Below are 11,494 nucleotides of genomic sequence, written 5' to 3'. Positions count from 1 at the left end.
GCGGAAGAGGCGTCGTGCGGGACGGCAGCGCCGAGGCGGGAAGACGCCGCGGTGAGCCCAGCTGAAGTTGGGGGGGTGGTGTGGAGGTGTGGGGGTCCTGCGAGTGGGCGGGCGGGTGGTGGCTGGGGCAGCTGCCTCTGGGTCCCGCTTTCCTTCGGTGCAAGGACTCGGAGCTTCTGAGTCCGAGCTGCGCCCTCCTGCCTTGGCAGGAGCCGTCCGAGAAGAAAGGGGAGCCGTGGAGCGGGACGGCGAGGCAAGAGCCAGGAAGAAGAGCGTCGGCTTCGCGCTCAAGAGGGGGCGGGAGAAAGGCCCTCTGGGCAAAGGCCCCTCCCTGGCATCCCCGGGGCAGGGATCCCTAAGAGTCCGGCGGGCAGCTTCCGGCTGCGCCGGCCGGCTTGGCGCTGGGCGGACCTCCCTGTAAGCAGGGCTGGGTCCTTTGCTTGGCTTGGCGTTGGCCTTTTGCCATCGCGCTCCTGTGGCTGCCCGGAGAGAGGGGCAACCGCCCTGTAAGGAGGGCGAGAGTGCCCGCCTCCGCGCCCGAGGGGGGAAACGGAGCTCTCCCGACCCCCAGCCCGCCCTGTAAGCAGGGCAGGGCTTTTTCCCCTTGGCACCTTGGGTGCCTGCTGGCGGCCCCTGGCCAGCGTGACCCCCCGTAGTCGGGGTGTGTCACAGCCTGTGTCCCTTGCCCCTCAGCACGCCGCGGCCCTTCTGGCCCGTGCGCAGCCCGGGGGTCAAGCCCGAGGCTGTCCTCTCCCGCTCGGCGGCAGGGCCGGCTCCCCCCCGGCTTGGCGCACAGAGCTTGCTCCCTCTTCTGGGACGTTCCCCCTTTGTGTCCTTGTCTTGTGGGTGTGAGTGAGTGAGCGAGCTGGTCCCTCCTGTAGGCCCCGTAGAGACGTAGGCAGCGTAGCTTAGACTTCCCAGGAGGGAAAGAGGGGCTCTGTGCGCCAACCCGTGGGGAGCCAGCCCTGCCGCCGAGCAGGAGAGGAGAGCCTCAGGCTTGCCCCTTGTCCCCGAGGACGGAGCGAAGCCCGTTAGTGGCGGCGCGGGCACCGCCACCCGCGCCGCGGGGCTGCCCGTCCTGCTGGCGATGTGCCAGCGTGGGCCTCCCCCCGTCGTCGGGGCTGGGGCCCTGTCCCCGCCGGCCTTAGGCCGCGAGGCCGTTGTTGGGAGTGCCGGGCCTCGGGGGGGGCGGCCCCCTAAGTGGGGCTTTGCGCGTCCCCCCTGCTCGGCGGGCGGTTGGAGGGACCGCCTGTAATCAGGCCGGTGTCCCGCGGGGTCCCCCGGCCTCTCACAGGCGTGGGGCTGGGCGTGTGCCCTCCCTGCCCTCGGGGCCCAGCTCAGGGCCTTAGGCCACGAGCCCCAGTGCCTGGCCCTTGAGCCAGGTACTTGATGCTGCGGGGGAAGGCCGAGCTCCGTGGCTCCCTGGGCGTGGACCCGCCTGTAAGCAGGGTCCGGGTCTGGGAGCCTTTGCGCTCCCTCAGCTGGCAGCCTGTGCGGGGCGACCGCCCCGTTAGCGGGGAGCGGGTCAGGTGCCCCCCGAAGCGGAGAGAAGGAGCCTCCGTAGGCCTTTGGGCCCAGGGCCCCCCTGTAAGTCGGGGCCAGTGCCCTGGTGTCCCAGGCGCTTTGTGGTCCAGGCAGCGGCCGGAGCCCCCTGTAAGCAGGGCGGCAGCCTCTTTGGCCGCTGCCTCGCATGCCCAGCTGCCTTTGCCCAGAGGGCCCGGCTCCCCGCAGCGGCTGGGACTGCGCCGTGCGTCGCCGTGGTGAGTCCAAGTGCAGCTTGGAGGGTTTCGTGGGAGTGGGGGGGGGCCTGTGGGTGGGCGGGGAGGGGCTTGGAGATGTGCCTCCGGGGGCGTGGGGTCCGGGTTGCCTTGGGTACGGAGGAGCTGGTCATTCTCGGGCCCACCTGCCTCCTCCTGCCCCGGCAGAAGCCGTCGGAGAAGACAGCGGAAGAGGCGTCGTGCGGGACGGCAGCGCCGAGGCGGGAAGATGCTGCGGTGTTACTAGCTGAATTTGATGTTTGGTATAATTTACCATGACTGTTCCCAAGAGACTAGTTAGAGGGAGGATAGAGCTTCTTAATAAATATTATTATTTTTAAATTATGACCGAAACCTATTGGTTAAGTGCACTAACAGAAAGAGTTTGTGGGGCAAAGATTGCGTATTGATCACTGAGGTGGTCTAGTGTTTTTTAATTTTCCTGAATTAATTAGTATAGATGAAGGGGGTCTCAGTGATACCCTATGCTGCCTTTGTAAATTATTTATATTCTATTGTCGTGTCTACTAAAGTACAAGTCCCTGCTCTCTGGGCTGAATAATAAGGTACTTTTAGCAGCAGATGAAAAGAATAAAAAGAAGTAATCAAAACCAAAGCTTTCACCTTCTTTCGTCCTGATATTCACTTGTCCTTCTACCATTTAGCAGGCCACAAAATGAAGGACTAGGATTAAATTATTTGGCTGCTGGATTATCTCTGTGTCTGTTATTAGTAGAATATCTGTTCTAAGGAGAGCTGTAACCCATCTTAATGCAAGATCCAGAGAGGATCGCTCTGCATGTAGTCACGGTGTGACAGAGAATAAACGTTTATTAAACACGGATGCTGGCTTTTATAGGGAGAGCAGGGACTTTTGTGGAACAAAGTGTGGAGAGTGGGAGGAGTATTCCAGGAGTGGCAAATAACAGCAACAAGGGGTGGAACTGTCTGAACATGGACAAATGGGAAACTGTCTCTGGGTAGAACAGGTGAAGCAGGGTAGGATGAATAAGGAAAGGGCTTACATTGAACAAATAGAAAAAAGGGTAACAGGGATACAGCGCACGGAATAACGCATTTTTATAATAAAATATACTAATAATAAAACAATTGCACAACGGAGTAAAGGCACAGTGAAACAAACACTCTCGTGGTCCCAACAGTCATATTCAGCGCACCACGGTGTAAGTACATTCCAATATTTTTTCTTCCTCTTCTTCTGGTTTCTTTTTACTAACTTCTCTCTACCACTCATAGGTCTCCATCAGGGCACCTCCAACAAATACCCATGCAAACCATTGAGAGAGCAGCATATGAGCAGGTGAATCAGACTCTGTGGGGTCACTGTACATCCAACTAAGCTGCACTCTGGCATTAGAAAGACTCAAAAAGCAAGATAACCCACTTAAATTTTTGCTAAATATTGAACTAGATGAAAGCTAATAGATGTGAACTTTCATTGTCTAAAAAATCTGACCTAAAAAGAATAGGAATTCTGCAAATGACCAGCCTGAAACCTCCCATCATGCTTGCACCTGCTCATCCTTTAAGGTACTCTCTGTAAAATAAAGATATGATTCACTAACAGGAGATATGAAACACTGAAGTGGAGGAACTAAAATTGCAAAGCTACCACCATGTCTTCCAACAGCTTAACCATCATTTCAATCTGGTCATTGTTAGGGTGCAGTCCCATTGTTTCTTTGTTGTATAAGTTCTCTCATTAAATTGAAAGGTGGTTGGCAATGTAGACCCCTCCCCCCTGTATTTTTACCTGTGCAGTGCCTTGCACAATGAAATATTTATCTCCAAATGGAGATTCCAGACCTTATTACTTCTTGAATAATACATGTACCTTGAGTTATAACCTCCCAAAGACCTATTTACAAGTCAATTTTTTTTTCTGTCTATTCAGCACTGTGCTTCCTGACTACAGCGAATGATAGTATTTTCTTACTTTACAGTTAAGGTTGTATTTTCAATAACCTCACCTTGTCTATGTACATGTTATATGTTCTTTCTTCCCTTAGATAAAGTACACCACTTATTTACACTAAACTACTTATTTAAAAGAAACTCTTTTTCTTCCTCAACTCCAGAAAAGCTGCCATTGGCAACTTAATCTAATGAGCAAATTACCCCAGTGGATGAGACACCAATTTTAATGAAAAGAATTTGCCCTGATCACCAAGATTGCTTGGTGGGGAAAGCCAGTAGATGAAAAAAGTGTAGACTCTCATGACAAGCATCTACAAAGGCAACATCTTCTATATTCCTCAGATCCATGCTCCACCTTTCATAAACCACTTGAGAACAGTGGACAGTGCTTCCACTCAGAGCACCTTAACATGAGAGAAAAGCATTCTATTAGAATTGTGCCACGGTCGGGGGGAGAGGGGAGTGGGACTGTGACACTGCACAAAGAGCCCGAATCGAGATTGAAGATCGGGTGCAATGGCTGTTTATTGAGGGTGTGGGAGGGTTTATATAAGATCTGGTGTAGAAAGAGCCAGCAAATGGGGTGGAGCATGAGACAGACAACCAGGGAAACGAATAGGAGTAAGGAGTCGGGAGAAAAGGGAGGACCAATGGTAGCTCTCTCCACACTGCAGCTTTTTCAGCCAATCAGAGGGAGGAGCGGGGAAAGCAGGGAACAGAAACTCGAGGCAAGTCTGATCATGTGCAGGCAGTACAACTATAGGGGTAACATACAATGCACATATTTGAAACCACATAAGAACTGTAAAATCCATCGAATAAAGTCCTTTTTCAATTGTTGTATATCTTTTTCTATGCCTGGAACAGAATTGTGTCTTACTAATTTTTATAGAGCAGGGAAAGAACTAAGACAGCATAAGTTGCTTGCCTATGCACTCATAAGTTTATCCTGAGTCCTCTACACAACTGAAGAGAAGAACATTTCTGAGGATTTTCAAAGTGCTACTTTACTAAGACCTTAGCCCAGACACACTGTCATTTCTGCAACCCTGTCTCTCAGGCTAAGGAGGCCTCAGATCAGCTGCCCTCTGAAAGGCATTCACAAAAATAACTGAACTTAGTAAACAGACGTAATAGTGAGTCAAGTGAGTCAAGAGTATTTGTGCTTAGTCACCTTGGATTTTCAGGTATTTTTAGGAAATTCCTCTTTGTATATTTAAGAGTAAGTGGCTTTGGGAACGTTACTAAGCAATGGTGCTTCAGGGAACAGTCTAAACTAAAATCTTTTTCTACATAAAAAAAAAAAGTTCCTCAGCCATTGTGTATTGATCTTGGGGTTTCTGAGATGGACTCTACCTTCCAAGGGAAAGTCTGACTAAAACACTTAATGGAAAAGCTGACGTTGCCTTCCTGGTTACATGGACTTCATGCATTGAATGTTTTTTAGATATTCAATGAAATTACATTTTAGTAATTCACTGAAACTCTTTCAGAGTCAAAACACGTGATGGTCCAGAACAGTGGAAAAACTGAAAATGAAATGACACTTCACTTAAACGTGTTGATTAAGCTAAAAGCTTCCAAATGCTAAGAACTAAAGATAAGGCACTCTTCCTTGCAGTGGAAAACTGAATTAGTTATAACAATTAGAACTGCCTTTTGTGAGCCTTCTGAGTGATTAGTGGTTTCATTACAGGTAATGTTGACAGCATGACAGCTCTCTGTGAGAGTATAAGTACCTGTATACACCTCACACACTGTGCTTACCTGCTTCTGGCACCCAGAAGAAACTGTCAATATATACAGTGACATACTAGAATGGACTTCCCAAATTCAGTCTCTGCTATCAGCCAGCTATGTCACGCAATCCTTTTCATAAACATATTAAAGAACACCTCCAAAAATATCAGGGGAGAGAGGGATTTTTACTCTATGTTTACTAGAAGAACAGTGTAGACACTCAAACATCTGACATTTAGAAATTTCTGATTTCCTGCCTAAATGTAATTAGGACTCAATTTGTTCTTCTGCTAAATTTTCCTTTTAGGTAAATGGTTGTTTTGTCTCTCTGATGTTTTTCAACCAATACATTCATATGCAGCAATTGCATTTCCTTTAAGCCTTTGCTTTGTTAAGTTAAACAAACCAAGTTATCTTACTCCTGTTTTCTCAGGATAAAACGACTTCGTCCTAGACTGTTGGCCTTTGTAGATTTTTTCTGGCTTACATTATGGCATTCATTTATCCTTCTCAAACAGGAGTTCCTGTATATAGTGAGAACAGTATTTATTATTGCATCTGGCTCTTACAGGAGGGATCCATCTCCCCTCATCTCTACTCACTCAACTCAGCAAAGATTTTTTTTTCAGGGCTGCATCATATAGTCAGGTCTGTCCAATTTGAGTCTTCTCTGCTACTGAATTTTGAACAGGTAATCATCCAGCTGACAGCAAACACTCTTTTTATCTACCTAAATCAGGAGTTTGCATTTTATATTACTAAATTGAAATGCATTTCTACAAGCGAGGTAGTTTAGCATTCCTCAGGCATTTGCAAGTCCCTTTGGGAAATTCAGTCTTCTCCATCTTCAGGGCAACATTTTATCCCATAGTTCTTAGCAAAAATACGAAATAAAACTGGTTACTACCACAACAGAGTAGATTCGCTATTATTCCTTCTCCAGTACTATATTTATGCTTTCAGCATAATCTCCTTTTAATTCTAAATGAGGTGCTTTAAGCCATTCAGGAATTATGTTTATAATTCTTATACTAATACCAATTTTTCAATTATCTAACAGGTAATTTTCTGTAAATATATTATGCTTTATCTCAAACCTCTTCCTGGTCTCCAACTATGATGTTTATATACTTTTTTTACTATAAGATGCTATTTCTTTTTGCAAGATACATTGACAGAACCCAAACCAGAAATATGGTGGTTCCCAGCACAGTAAGATTGCTTAAGAAGTCCCTCTGGTAAATCATATGGTAAGAGATTCTAGAACTTCTAATGTTTTGTCATGGTAGACTAGCCAGAGGGGTATTTCCATGTGGTAGACAGAGTATAAAATTTTGTAATAATGAGGGCCTAGTCCTTTTTGTCCCCCACCCTTTTTTTCTTAATTCCTTCTTGTGGTGGGTTGACTGCATCCAGCAGCTGCACCACAAGATGAGGGAGAGATTTGGAAGAGCAGAAGTGAGAAAATTCGCCAGCCCAGATAAAGTCAGTTTAATAACTGAAAGTGGTAGAAAAAACCCAAAACAAATATTGCAAAGGCCATCACTCACCACTTCCCTCAAGTACAGCAATGCCCAGCCAGTCTCTGAGCAATAGCCACCTCCTCAAAAACCCCCTTCCCCTAGTTTGGGATCAATGCTGAGCATGACATTATTTGGCATGGAATATCCCTTTGGTCATTTTGGGTCCCCTCCCAAGTTCTTTCCCCCTGCCCCAGCCTACTCACTGAGAGAGCAGAGCAGGAAAAAGAGAAAACCTTGCCTGTGTGCAAGGACTGCTCAGCAACAGCCAAACACTGGTTTGTTACCAACACTGCTTTAGTCCCTGATCCAAAACACAGCACCATGAGGGCTGCTTTGAAAAAAATTTACTCTGTCCCACCTCCAAAGCCTCAGCCAAAGCAGAGGAGCTGACTAAAGCACTTTCAGCTGACTAAAAGATGTTTTCAAGGACAGCATGTCAGTGCTGCCAGTGTGTAAAGGAAACACATGAAAGTTGTCAGGGTTTAATTAACTGAAGGACTGTTATAAATGGAAAGTGTATTTTGAAAATTTCAGAATGGTCATGATTAGCCTCAGAAAGTAAAAAAAAAAAATGGGGCTGTCAAGCATCTCCTGTCTTTGAAAGAGAGATTACTTGGTTTAAAAAAAACTGGACAGACAACAGGAGCAGCAGGGACACTGTACTACACAGATGCAGGGCCTGATGGAACCGCTAACATCCATGGATCCAGCAGCACTTCCTAGATTGATCATGGCTTGGGGGAATCTTTCACAGGACAAAGAATGCCTTGGTTTTGTATTGCCAGCAAGGCTACTCAGTTAGAAGGCACTAATGACAATAGTATGATTTTAGAGCACTTCTAGGAGGTCAGGATGCTGTTTCACATCTCAGTTTGTGCCAAAGAGCTGGGGAGTAGGGGAGCAAAGCAGGGATACCAAATAAAGAGCAGGCAACAGGTTTGATCCTAACTGTAACAGTGAAGATTTAACTTGCATCAGTGCTTTCTGATGTGTATATAACTGATTCATTAACAGAATCCTAGAACTAGATCAATTTTTAAAATAAAATTACCATAGTAAGCAATATTCCAGCACATACATCTTTATAAACAAAGTCTAGAAGATACAGAGGCTTGCTGCTGTCATCTATTCATATAGTGCTGTTTGAGAGAATGATGCAATCTTCCTGCAACCTAATTTTTCCCCCATTTTTATACTCATACTCTTTTCCTTTTTTTTTTTTCTTTTTTTTTAACTCTTTCTTGAACCATTTGCTCAGTTCAAGCACTTAACTTTCTCCACTGGAACTGTTGTTTTATGTTTAAAAGGAAAGCATATAGGGAATTGATGTACAGCAGTTCTTTTAGGAGTATTCACAGTCTGCTTTGCAAACCCTTTTGGAACAATACTCACTACTCCCTGACCTTCTTCCCCATCCCCATCTTCTTCTGCAGATATACTTCCTTCATCATGGCCCACCCAGAAGCACTGCCTTATCTCTGTCCCTAGAGTGACTTACCTGCCTCAGGGGACCAATAAACCAAGGGAATTCCCCTTCACAGAAGGGAAGCTGCTATTTCACCTAAGTATTACAGACTGTGTTACAAAGAGGTTCAAGAGAAAGGCATGAAACTGGAGTGCTGGTGCACAAAGGCAAATTGTTTGCTGAAGTGTAAAGAATTTGTTCTTGCCTAGTCTAAATTTCATACATTCCTTTTCTCTCACTATTGTTCCAAAGGCATAAATATATATAAATAAACAGGGATTCACATGTGTGTAAGTGTATAATGATTTTTACTAATGGGCACTTCTAACTGCAATAAGTTCTTGCTGCACCAAATTCAGGCATATTCTTAGAGATGCACTCAGTATGTGTAGTTGAAAACCATAGAAACCGTTCCCTGAATTTAAATCTGTAAACATGAATTGAGAAAATTTCACTGACAATTCAGACCGCCTCTTATTTTACCTGAGCTTTAAACTAGTTTTCACTTCTTGATTTTTCCTCTGATTTTATATTTATAAAAATACTTCCTAGCACATCCGTAACATTTTATGGTACATACTCAACTAGCATATTCACTTCTTCCTTAATAACTGATACCTTAGGGTTTGCAGAGGTCTGAACTGCACATACATCCATAATACAAGAAAGCACTAAACCAATGTATTCGTTGAGATAATGAGACAGGAAAAACAAACAAAAAAGACACCACTGCTGTAGCTGATTTCACTTTTGAAAGAGTCCACTAGATGTCTTCTGGCAAATTACTTACACAGTTATTTAAGCCAATGGACAGCTCTGGGAATTGTTTCTTTGCCTCTTAATAGAATTCTAAATTTCTTTGTTTTCTTTCTTTTATTGCCATTGGTTGCATCAGACATCGGGGAACAAGTTAAAGGAAACCCAACAACAAAAAGCTTTTTGACACTGAGGTCAGAGAATAGAAGGCTACACTGAGAGATCAAACCTACTGCAATGAAGAACATGTATCCTGCAAGGAAAGGCGGACCCATTCCTTTTTTCCCAGGGCAATACCATTTTCCTATGTGATTATACAAAGAGCTCAAATTATTCATGCAAACACTTCCATTAGGGTCAACGGGAGTGCAGTGAGCAGGATGTGTAAGAGCATTTCCCTGAAATCAGCAGGGACCAGGAACTCTGTTGTTCTAGATATGGTTTATACACACTTTTATATACACTTGGGCTTTTACTATCTAAACTATAAAAAGTAAGAAGAAGAGAGAAACAGAGGCACAGTGCAATTAACACCTTGATGCCCCTTCAAATAAATAAACGTCTGTTTCTAATTGCATAAATGTTTAAATTTTTGCTGGACCATGGCCAAACTGACTTGGCAAAGGTCATATATATAATTTCTGCAGAAGAGTTAAGCATTAAATTCCATTATTCTAAAATCCAAGATTCATCAGTTTTCAGCCCCAGGCAATTAATCCAGGCAATAACATGCTACGCACACTGACTTCTGTAACAGCGGTTTTACTATATCTTTGGAGAGTGATAAAAAAGATTAAGAAGAAGAAAAAAGGTCTAACAATATATTAGAAGATTAATTTTTTAATTTAGATGGTGAGAAAAATCCAGAAAGAATAAAAGCAAACAATAGTACCTGTATATATTATTCATGTACCTAAAGTAATTATAATGTGTAAAAAGATTAATTTCAAAATAAAGATTGTAAAACTGTCTCATTTACTATCATTTTAAATGTACTTGCCTGTAAGGGATATGATAATGTTTTCTAGGACAGAAGAGAGTTAACTTTTTTTTTTCTTAATCAAGGCAAGTTTCTGCTAGAACAAGTTAAAATCAAACCCTCCTCTTCAGCAGTATTTTCAGTATGTAGCCTTTGCAGAACCTGCGGCTGTGTGCTGTGTTTGGGAAGTCTCTGAAGCCATGGTTGGACAACATGACAGGACGTAGCATGAACTGTTTCACTCAATCAACAACAATGCAAAAGGAAGTAACAGACTGTCACATCAAACAGGAGGTATGTGATAGAAACCTCTTGTGACAAATTAGAACCTTTTTGGTCTCTGAAAAGTGGGTACCAAAGCAATGCCCTAAATGATACTCACTGTGCATCAGTCTTTGTATTTGCAATATTTTTCAGGCAGTTTATTTTGTTGTTTCTTCATTCCGCCTAAATCATGTAGTTAGCAGGAGCTGCCAGTCCTTAAGGAATGTGCTATCTGATGCTGGATTTATTTTGTTCTGTTTATAACAGAAATTGAGCATTTCAAAAGTAAAATCAGCTACAACAGTGATGCCCTTTGGTTTTTTTAACATTTAGAGCCCATGCAAAACTCTGTCCTAAGAGTCGACAGGACCTTACAACACTCATCATCTCACAGAGCTCAGCTCTTCAAACAACCAAGTCATCTACACATACATATATGCAATTACCTTCCAATAACAAAGACCCTTAACAACTCTTACATAGAGAAAACCAGCCATGCTCACCAGACACCACCCACATGACCAACTTCCGTACGTATCCTTATGCATTTGCACCAGGAAATTCATTACTAAGGACATGCCAATCAATTTTTCTGGATTCTAAGTATTATTTTATGAAGTACTTAGAAATTTTTACTATTTGTGTAACTGCAACTAGTCTGTTAATTACTCCAACACTAAACACTTCTGCAATTTAAGTTTTGCCTCCCTAAAAAAGCTGCTTTATTTCATATAGCAGTGCTTTCTCATATAACTAAGTAAGTAAAACTAAATAACTGAACTCTAGTTGTTATGGTAAATTGTTCTACATAGAGCTCTGCCATTTGTTGCCTTGTTTCCACAGTGGTGGTTCACTGCATACTAACAAATGAGAACTGTTCCTTTAGAAATCTCTTTCCGCATGCCTTACTCTTCACTCACCAACAACTTATTTTTTTATTTTTTCAGTATAGACACTGACAGTTCACATATATCAGAACATAAAGCATTGTCATTGCAGATCAGACTACTGGGCCATCAAGCCCGGTAGTCTGCCTTTACTGCATCTCAGAGGAAGGTGCAAATCCTCACAA

General features: G+C 44.0%; 1 long non-coding RNA gene across 2 annotated transcripts; it reads right to left on the bottom strand.

The window, feature by feature from the left end:
• Positions 1-2,830: 2,830 nt before the first annotated feature.
• Positions 2,831-4,325, bottom strand: LOC113953273. 2 transcript variants are annotated; one of them, XR_003529816.1, is made up of 3 exons: positions 4,051-4,325; positions 3,235-3,315; positions 2,831-3,140 (listed from the first exon to the last, which is right to left on the bottom strand). It is a non-coding gene; the product is annotated as an uncharacterized LOC113953273 (long non-coding RNA). The 2 variants fall into 2 exon arrangements; XR_003529815.1 differs by lacking the exon at positions 4,051-4,325 and adding an exon at positions 3,820-3,975 and having other exon boundaries at positions 3,235-3,313.
• Positions 4,326-11,494: the final 7,169 nt, after the last annotated feature.

Source organism: Corapipo altera, unplaced genomic scaffold (genome assembly GCF_003945725.1).
Source record: "Corapipo altera isolate COAL_440 unplaced genomic scaffold, ASM394572v1 68, whole genome shotgun sequence".
In the NCBI taxonomy this organism is placed as follows: domain Eukaryota; kingdom Metazoa; phylum Chordata; class Aves; order Passeriformes; family Pipridae; genus Corapipo; species Corapipo altera.
This window is presented reverse-complemented; position numbering and strand designations above follow the sequence as displayed.